At 45.5% G+C, this 10,353-nt stretch overlaps 1 long non-coding RNA gene across 1 annotated transcript; it reads right to left on the bottom strand.

Annotated features, from left to right (window-relative positions):
* Positions 1-2,363: 2,363 nt before the first annotated feature.
* LOC143269499 (uncharacterized) lies at positions 2,364-3,686 on the bottom strand. The gene is made up of 2 exons (XR_013045927.1): positions 3,372-3,686; positions 2,364-2,467 (listed from the first exon to the last, which is right to left on the bottom strand). It is a non-coding gene; the product is annotated as an uncharacterized LOC143269499 (long non-coding RNA).
* Positions 3,687-10,353: the final 6,667 nt, after the last annotated feature.

Genomic DNA, 10,353 nt, shown 5'->3' with positions numbered 1-10,353 from the left:
AGGCAGGCGCGGGAATTAGATGAGAATGGAGCGTGCCAAGCAGTAGGAAGTTAAAGAAGTCGGGTGATGCTAAGTGAGCAGCAGCGAAGGATTCCACGAGCCTAGAAGCATCCTGCAGAAGGAAAACTGCTTTCACGGAATTCTTGCTAATTCATACTTGGCATCTAGAATCCTTGTCATTGAATCCAATCTGCTCTCAAAACATGAAAGGACATTGGGAGGGTGCTGATGAATGATTACTAAACTAACTACCCACTGCTGACCATCCATGTGATTACTAATAACTACCCATTGCTGACCATCCATGTGATTACTAAAACTACCTACTGCTCATCATCCATGTGATTACTAATAACTACCCACTGCTGACCATCTTTGTGTTTACTAATAACTAACCACTGCTGACCAGCCTTGTGATTACTAACAACTACCCACTGCTCATCATCCATATGTTTACTAATAACTACCCACTACTGACCATCTTTGTGTTTACTAATAACTATCCACTGCTGACCATCCTTGTGATTACTAATAACTACCCACTGCTCACCATCCATGTGATTACTAATAACTACCCACTGCTGACCATCCATGTCTTTACTAATAGCTACCCACTGCTCACCATCCATGTGTTTACTAATAACTAACCACTGCTGACCGTCCATGTCATCCTCCTCTCATAACTGCTTAATTTATTATAAGACAACAAAAAGTCAATTAGGAGTTAACTCTTTTTTACCAACTTCTCACTGTTTGTTGTCCTGACAACCCCTCCATGTACAGCATCATTGATGGATTTGCAGGTCTTCAGAAATCATGGGATACGTGCCTCCAGCTGTGATATCTTTTTTTTTTTTTTAAGAAACATGAGAAAATGGGCCAAAATGACAGAAGAATGAAAAAGAGACAGAGTCTGGAACGCCTTGTCCCTTCCATCTCTGGTGGACAACCAAGCAAGGGAGGTGTGACCACAGAATCAAGGAAGCAAAACGTTCATTCACCTTAGAGTCTTAAACTGAATCACCGTAAGCATAAATATAAACATTTTACAGGGATGCAAAAATCCCAGTACCTTGTGTAAAGGCTAAGAAGTAAATGGACTAGAAATCATACGTTCAGTGTTTTTAATTTGAGTAATAGACCAGGCTATGCACTGCCAGGAAATAATCAATTATTAAGAAAGGGAAAAGGGCAGGGCTAGAAGTGTCCTCGGCAGTACAGCTAGACCTCAGGATGTGTGAAGCCCTAAGAACTGTCTCTAGGAGGAAAAATAACAGGCTACTGCATTCTTAGTCAGACTTGCAGAGGGAGGAAGGGCATACACTCTAGGACTTGGTGGACAGCACAGCCCCAGGGCCCTTATGTCTCTTTAAGATTCTGTTAACACATTTAAAGAGCAGTAAAAATAGTGAGAAAACAGCTGTTTCCTAACAACAAGTGAGAGAAACATAAAGAGGTTGAAATCCTACAAATGTAACCAAGGCTCACCATCAAAGGCTTCTTCTACTCTCACTGTGCACAGAAAACTCTGAGGTCCCCTGGGACTGTTGGAAAGGATGGATCTGAGAAGAAAGGATTTCTAATGTGGGTGTTATAGAATATGACTGGCTGATCTTACTAAAATCCAAATTTTTTTCTCTTCGGGTTCACACACTTTATATAGGTCAAGCCCCTAAAGATACCCAAATACAGTTTACTTTAAGATTCAATATAGAGGGCAGTGGTGGTGCACCTAGGCACTCAAGAGGCAGAGGCAGGTGGATCTCTGTGAGTTTGGGGCCAGCCTGTTCTACAAGTTCCAGGACAGTCAGGGCTGTTACACAGAGAAACCCTGTCTCAACACACACACACACACACACACACACACACACACACACACACACACACACACACACACCTTATTTGTTTACAATAAAACCAGCTGATGTGTTTGAGAAAATGAGACTTTCTGTACCGCACCACATGCAAACTGATTCTAAGTGAGAAAAATGACCCAGGTTTTTGTTTCCTTGTTGGTCTTCTGGTGGCTGATACACGTTTTTGAGGGAATAAGAGAGAGGCTGAGAAACACTATGATGGTGTTTGCACATGTATTCCTCCCTGAGTGCTGGTTTCACAGTTTTGTGCAGCCCTGAAGTCATCACAGAAAGACTCTGGAGGAGCGGCCTAACTCTCCTCCCTTCTCATCACAGGCCCTGACTAGAGTGGGAAATGAACTGGAACTGAGGAGAATTGAAACACAGGGTGAATTATGGGGGCCCAGGGAAGGAGGGGCCCCTCCCTGGATCTTCTCACCAGCTGAGACACTAGCATGTCTTAGTTACTTTTCTATCACTGTGATAAAACACCGTGACCAAGGCAGCTTACAAAGGAAGAGTTTAATTGGCTTGCGGTTTCCGAGGGTCAGAGTCCACGGTGGCTGAGCAAAGGCATGGTGGTAGAAACAGCTGAGAGACCACATCTTGATCTGAAAGCAGGAGGCAGGGAGAGAACAATGGGAATGGCACAAGTCTTTAGAAACCTCCAATCTGCCCCCAGGGACACGTCTCCTCCAGCAATTCCACATTTCCTAATCCTTCCCAAACAGTTCCACCAATGAGGCACCAGTATTCAAACATATGAGCCGACCGGGGCCATTAATCAAACCACCACCAAGGATTTCGGCCTAGCTAACGCTTTTGCTTAGAGGCTTTCTCCTTTGCCAACCATTAACCTACGATTTTCTAGGAACCTCACTAGAAACCTTATTTATAGTAAAAGGTGTGTCCTAAACCAATTGTTCACCCTAATGGCTCCGGGTTTTACTTTATCATGTTATAATCCACCTAAATACCTCCAGAGTCACCCTAGAATCTCACTTATCAAAAAGGGAGAAAAATGGGGTGGGGGTAAGCTTCTCAGAAATCTTCTGAGTTGTGACTTGAAAGCCACCAAAATATCACACGTGGCGAAGACTTAATTGCAACTCTCCCACGAGAAACCCCATTAGGTATGGTTGAGTCTTCCCCGGGGGACTCTCTTTTTCTTAGCCCCAGTACTTAGAATCTATGTTAAAGACACCTTTTAGCAGGGCGTGGGTTTTAATCCCCGGCCTCCTCTGTCTTCACTGCTGTTAGCGTTATCTTTCAAGTCCCCACGGCACATTAAGCTTTGAGCACTCGATGGCTTTTTCAGCCCAGTACTCCAATTGCTTCCACAATCCTCCCCAAAAACAATGTGGTCGGGTCTGTCACAGCAGTACCCAACTCCTGACACCATAGTATATGTTCGTGAGGGTTATCTAAGGGGTAGAACAGACAGAATGAATATATGTGATATATAATACATATAAACGCACACGTACAAAGGGGGGATCTATTCGATTGGCTTACATGAATTGGTCTTCGTAGTCCAACAATGGCTGTCTCAACGGGAGAGGCTACGTCTGTGAGACTGGATGTCTCAGAAATCCCAATCCTGTGCTGACGGCCTGCAGGATTCCTGGAGAGCCGCTGATCTTCAGTCTAGGTGGGAAGCCCAGAGAAGCTGGTTCTAACAACACTGAGAGAGTGTCACAATAACAGGATTGATGAACCTGCCATCAAGAGTGGAGACAAGCAGGCAAAGAGTGAGCTTCTTTCTTCCGCGTCCTTTCATCTGGGCTGCCGCCAGAAGGCGCCACACATATTTAGCGTGGGTCTTCCCTCGCAGGCGTGCCCAGCAGCTTGCATTTTAGTTAATTCCAGATTCAGCCAAATGATCACCAAAATGAGTCAGGACTGTCCTTCCGCCCAGGAAACACAAAACAAGTGACTGACCATCCCTGAGGATACTGTCAAGAGAAACTGAATTAACAATTAAACTTGAAGGGTTTTGTCTGAATCTAACATGATGTAGTTGAGCATGTTAGCCACCAGATGGCACTAGACCACCAGCCTTATTAACACCAGCTTTCATTACTGTGTGAGCTGCTAAGGATACAGTTTAGTTCCTACAGGCTCGCCCTCTAGGTCTTTTCTGCGATTTTACCGGACTTGTGACCCTTAAACACTACAGGAACTCCTCAGGCTGCCGAGGGCGACAACATGGAGCTGTTCCACATGAGTGCCACTGATGAACTAGGCCTGATTGGTTGCCTTGCTTCTCTAACCCACATAAACTGAAAACTAAACTAAAAAGACATTCTCCTTTTCTCTTCCTCCTGCTCCTCCTCCTGTACACATAAAGGTTGTATGCTACTGAGTTTCTGTAACCCGTTTACTGACCTGACCTAAGCCTAAGACTGCATATTTTCCCAGAAAAAGAAAAATATATCTACTTGGAGGCATGAACATGAGCTTATAGCTACATTTTCCACATGAAATAATTTTCATTTTATATCTTTGTCCTAGAATCATATGACCAGCTCTTAACATGCCATTCACTTCCTAACCTAAAATAATCAAGCATGCTATTTCTAAAATAGCCACCAAGGGGCTTGGAGAGATAGCTTAGTGGTTAAGCTCACTCGCCGCTCCTGCACAGGACCCAAATTCTATTCCTGCATCAGCCATCTGTAACTCCAGCTCCAGGGACTCCAAGGGTCCCTTCTGGCCTCCTGGGGTACTTGCACTCTCGTCCACATATCCACCCACACACACATAACTAAAAATAAAGTGAAACTTTAAAAACAGAAGTCACCTTTCCCTTCCTGAGACGGTAACCTATGTCATCCCTGCTTCGCCTACGGCTGCAAGACGGGTTACATGACTGTTAATCATGGCTCTCCACAACAGCGCGAGCTCCGTGAGAACTGTGACCTTGTCACACCTACTGTGTGTCCTGTTGCCTAGACAGAGCTTTGTGCCTGGTTGGTCACCTTATAACCACCTGGTTCCTGTTTGCCTAGGACTCTCCTGATTCTAAACTAGCTCCTCCTCTAGAAGGTCCCAGGGAACAGGAGACAGCAGACAAACCATGAGAAGACTCTAAATTAATAATTAAGAGGTGTTAGCTCTGTTTGCCTTATTATTTTGTGTGTATGAGTGTGTTACCTGCATGTATGAGCATGAACCCATGTGCATTCCTAGGGCCCATTGGGGACTGAAGAAGGTATTGGATCCCCTGGGACTAAAGTTACAGACAGTTGTGAGCCACCATGTGGGTGCTGGGAATCAAACCCCATGTATTCTGCAAGAGAACAAGTGCTTTAAAATGCTAAGCCAGCTCTCCAGCCCAATAATTACATTTTAAAGACATGTTTTCTTGGTGTTTTTTTGTTTATTTTTTTCCTGAAATCCAACATGATGCAGTTGAGCATTGTAACCATCAGATGGCACTAGACTACCAAACTTATTAACAACAGCTTACCTTAAGATTAAAAATGTGAGCAGGTGGGGTGTGGCTGGGCTGGTAGAACGCTCCCCTGCCATGCCCAGGGTTCCTCCTCAAGCAGCGCATTAACTGGGCGTGGTGGGGCATGCCTATAATCCCAATGCATGTGGAGGCAGGAGGATCAGAAATCAGTCTGGGATACGTGAGATCCTGTCTCAAAAACAAACAAAAAAGTCAAAACATAAGGCGCCATTGCCTTGTAACTAAAGTATTCGGGCATATAATTGTTTTTCATTGCATTCTCAGCCGTCTTTAAGACCAAGGTGTACCTGAGGACGCAGCTCAGTGGCCCTGGACTCAAGCTCCAGTGCCATGAAAATAGGTAAGTAAATAAATGAAAGATCGAAGTGGGAATTGAAATCATTTTAATTCCTATGCGTATTTTTGGCAATGGATATATTTTTCCACGTAGGAAAGAATTTGTTTTAAATTTTATTTACTGTTTCTTAAACCCGGCAGTGGTAATGCATGCCTTTAATCCCAGCCCTTGAGGGGCAGAGTCAGGTGGGTCTCTGTGAGTTCTAAGTCAGTCTGGCCTACAGAGAGTGTTCCAGAACAGCCAAGGCTACACAGAGAAATCCTTTCTTTAAAAAAAAAAAAAAAAAAAAATTGTTTACTAAACAAATTTTGTCACAGTACACACACAATGTGTGTGTGTAACAGTGTGTGTGTGTAACAGTGTGTGTGTACAGGTCAATGAAGTATTCAATCAACAGTGGTGACCGCCTAAAAACTTTTCAAGCCACAGAAAAATATAAATCTGCCCTCCAAAAAGTACATATCTATCAGAAATCTTCTCACGGTCGCAGTTCTTAGGTAGGAAATCACGGCAAACAGGGTCCCTTCTTAGGAGAATCTCTTAACTTCGCCAAGGCCCAAAGAGCATCGTTGCAAATTTCCCTGGTATGATGAAGACTGGCAGCTCATTGCCGCCCAGATTCAAACTTGCTGCCTGGGACGGTTTGATAAACAATTTGTGTCACCTCGAGGGTCCTCCTCTTCCTCCTCCAGGAGACAGGAACAGTCCAAGCTGATACTTTGTTTCGATTTGTTGTTCCCTTGGATGTGGGGTTTTGTTTACGTTTGTGGCAGGGGATTTTGGTTTGGTTTTGAGACAGGGTCCTAGGTATGCAGCCCGCTCTAACCCTAACTGCTTGTTTTGCCAAGGATGACCTTGAACTTCTGATCCTCCTGCGGCTGACTCTGGAGTGCTTGGATGCCAGGTGTGTGCTTCCGTGCCTGGTCTATACCAGGCTAAAGGTGGAAGGCAGAGCTCTGTGCAAGTACGCTACCTACTGCACTATCGGCCCAGCTCCCTTGCCGCACCTTCATATACACAACTTTGAAGTAGCGACAAGGTTTTAAAAAGTCTTCTTCATTGCATGTACAGCAGGGAGGGTGTAATGAAAGCAGGTGCCCTTGGAGACCAGTAGCAACAGATCCCTGGAACTGTGCAGCCTGCTGCAGGTGCTGGAGACTGATGTCCAATCCTCTGCAAGAGCAGTGCTCCCTGTTCGGGGCTGAGCCACCTCTCCAAGTTCTGGACCTACATTCAAACAAAAAGTGTGGTTTGTTTCTCCAAGACAGGGTTTCTCTGTGTAGCCCTGGAAATGGCCCTGTAGACCAGGCTGGCCTTGAACTCACAGAGATCTGCCGGCCTCTGCCTCCCAAGGGCTGGGATTAAAAGCATGTGCCAGCACAGCCCAGTTTAACAGTTCTGAAATGCTAATTTTATGGGGAAAAAAATAGTGTTCATTTCAATAAAGTTTCATATCTGTTAATATCGATATATATCTTCTACATAAAAAGGCCTTTTTATTTTTTATTTATTTATGTGAGTGAATACACACGCGTGCATATGCATATAGAAGTCAGAGGACAACTTTTGAAGTGTTCTCTCCTTCCACAATAGTGTGGATATGAGGATCCAGCTCCTGTGGCCAGGCCAGGCAGTGGTGTCTTTCCTCACTGAGCCTTCTCCAAAGCTCAGAACTGATTTTTTTTCCCTCATAAGTCTTCAATATATTTCTAGCATTTGAGTTGGATTGATCTAGAATCTAGAAAAAAAAAATGTCATCTCACCAGCAATGATAATACAATCCCCAACCCTAATTCTGATTCAGGAAATAAAAGTACTACAGAGCTAAGGGAGAGACAAAGAATGGGTTTTCTCTGCCCGACACCTTAACAGGGAAGAGGCATGGTTGTCCATTCTCTCTGAGCTTCTCCATGCTGCCGAAGGACAAGAGGAAAGATGCCGGGAAGTCAGTCAAGAAAGACAGAGACCTTGGGCTGGAGAGATGGCTCAGCAGTTAAGAGCACTGGCTGCCCTTCTAGATGGTCCTGAGTTCGAGGTGGCTTACAGCCTTCCTTAATGAGGTCTATTACCCCCTTCTGGTTTACAGGCATACTTGCAGACAGAACACTGTATACATAATAAATAAATATTTTTTTAAAAAGAGACAAAGATCCAGTAAATGAGTCTCGGGTTAAGGTCAAAAGCAAGTGGTCCTAAGACAAAGTTCTAGACAAGCTAGACAGTCTGGTCCGGTTTGACTCGGTACAGAAGTTACCAATTGTGCCAGGTAGTGGTGGCACACAACTTTAATCCCAGCACTCAGGAGGCAGAGGCAGGCGGATCTCTGTGCGTTCAAGGTGAGCCTGGTCTACAGAGTGAGTTCTAGGACAGCCAGTGAGAGGACCAAGCAGACTCCATAACAGGCTGCTCAGTCTTCTCTCAGAGATCAGGCCTCAATTTCAGTTTCCTGAGACTGAGCAAGCAGTTGCTGGGAAGGCCATGAACAAAAGACAATTAATCACTGATGCCCCTGCCAGCAGAAACAGGGAGACAGGATGCACCAAGCCTGGGCCACTGAGCCACCCTCCACCTCCACCCCCACCACTGCCAGTCGATGCGTGCTGGGCCAGCCAGCCTCCACAGCAGCTCAAAGACAAAGCCTGGGACTAGTCCAGGCCTGCCCAAGAGTGGATAACTGTAGCCCTGACAAACTCCCAACTAACCCTAGCCAGTTAAAAGTTACTAACATGATTGCCACTCGCATAAACCAATCCTGAGTCTGTTCCTATGTAGTCTGTAGACCCCAAGACTTCCCCCCTTGCTTTGCCCCTATAAAAACCCTACCCCATTGCTACTCGGGGTCTCTCCTGCTCTGGTGCTGCGTCAGACGGATGGAGAGGCCCGGGTTAACTAGCAATAATAAAAGATTCTTTGCTTTTGCACCAGGTTTGGTCTCTTGATGGTCTTTGGGGGGTCCAGACTCAGGGTACAATGGTCAAGAATACTAAGAGAAACCCTGTCTCAGGAAGGAAAAAAAAGGAAGAAGGGGAAAAGGAGAAGATGATGATGATGAAGAGGAGGAGGAGGAGGGAGTTCCCAACTGTAAGCCACTGCTCCCACAGTAGAGTTCCTGGGCCCTCACAGCCCTTCAGGAGCTGGCTAGTGAAGGATTACCACGCTGGTTTAAAGCACAGAGCTCGAGTTACACCAGAAACACCAAGGGTGGAGATACACAGCTGCTGTCTAAGGGGCATGCAGCAGATCGGTCCACTGCACATTTAGAAAAATAACAGTTTATTAAGAGAGAGAGAAACAATACATTTATCCAGCACTTCCTGAAAGGCTCCATCAAGAAGGAACAGCTGAAGCTTTGTGTTTAAAGTTATTCCTGGTGCAGAAGGGAAGCGGTGGCCCTCGCCTTTAATCCCAGCACTCTAGGCAGAGGCAGGCAGATCTCTGTGAGTTCGAGGCCATCCTGGGCTACAAGGGTGAGTTCCAGGACAACCAGGGCTGTCTTGAAATCGTTATTCCAGTGCAGCATAGCTTTGTATTTGTTGTATTTCAGTATTATACTCAGTATTATATTTTCTATAAATGCTTTTTAAAATTCCCCTTGTACCCGAGATCTCTTGTTCCCTTCACTTCAAAGCCTGTTTTGAGGGTGGGGCTATTTTCTGCACAGCTCTGTGAACTATTTGTTTGCTCTGGATCTTATCAGACTTATCAAAACCCACTTTATCAGGACGGAGGGCACAGTGGCGGTTATTGACATTCTTTGTTGTTTGGTTAGAGATGCGGTTTTCATGCTTTTGGTTGTTTCCCGTATGTGTTTTTCCCAATAGTTGCAACTAAAGAGCAGGGGGCGGGGCGGGGGTCTACAACCTAGATTGGATCCTGAGCCACAGGCACCTGAAGGATGCATGGAATTCTCTGCACATACATACATTAGTGGAAAATCCTTTGGTTTGGGGGCTGGAGGGTGTGGGGGGGCAGAGATACTCTTCCAAACTTGTCACCTTTCAAAATATGTGGCCACACATGGTGGCACACACTTAAATCCCAGCACCAGGTAGCCTACAGAGTGGCTATACAGTGAGTTCAAGGCTTGCCTGAGAGCACATGACATCCTGTTTCAAAAACAAAAGATGAACTAGCTGGGCAGTCGTGGCACACGCCTTCAATCCCAGCACTCAGTAGGCAGAGGCATCTCTGTGAGTTTGAGGCCAGCCTGGTCTACAGAGTGAGATCTAGGACTGGCACCAAAACTATACAGAGAAACCCTGTCTCGAAGAAGAAGAAGAAGAAGAAGAAGAAGAAGAAGAAGAAGAAGAAGAAGAAGAAGAAGAAGAAGAAGAAGAAGAAGAAGAAGAAGAAGAAGGAGAAGGGAAAAAAAGATGAGAGGCTGGAGAGATGTCTCAGCAGTCAAGAGCACATGCTGCTCTTGCGGAGGACCCGCTGGGTTCCCAAGCACCCAGGCAGGGCAGCTCACAACTATCTATAACTCCAGCTCCAAGGGCTCTAACGCCTCCCCCCACACACACACCTCTGAGATCACCAGAGTTCAGCACAAAGCCACCCACACAGAAAGACAAGTGTAATTTCAAGTAGTAAAATCTTGTTGTTAAAAGCCAAAATGATACCCTAGTGAGCAAGTCTTCCATGTATTTCAGGGAGACTGGAAGCCCAGCTTCTCAATCGCACCA

The sequence above is a fragment of the Peromyscus maniculatus genome, chromosome 19, assembly GCF_049852395.1.
Source record: "Peromyscus maniculatus bairdii isolate BWxNUB_F1_BW_parent chromosome 19, HU_Pman_BW_mat_3.1, whole genome shotgun sequence".
Lineage (NCBI taxonomy): Eukaryota > Metazoa > Chordata > Mammalia > Rodentia > Cricetidae > Peromyscus > Peromyscus maniculatus.
The sequence above is the reverse complement of the archived record's forward strand: the minus strand, read 5'-3'. Positions and strand labels throughout refer to the sequence as shown.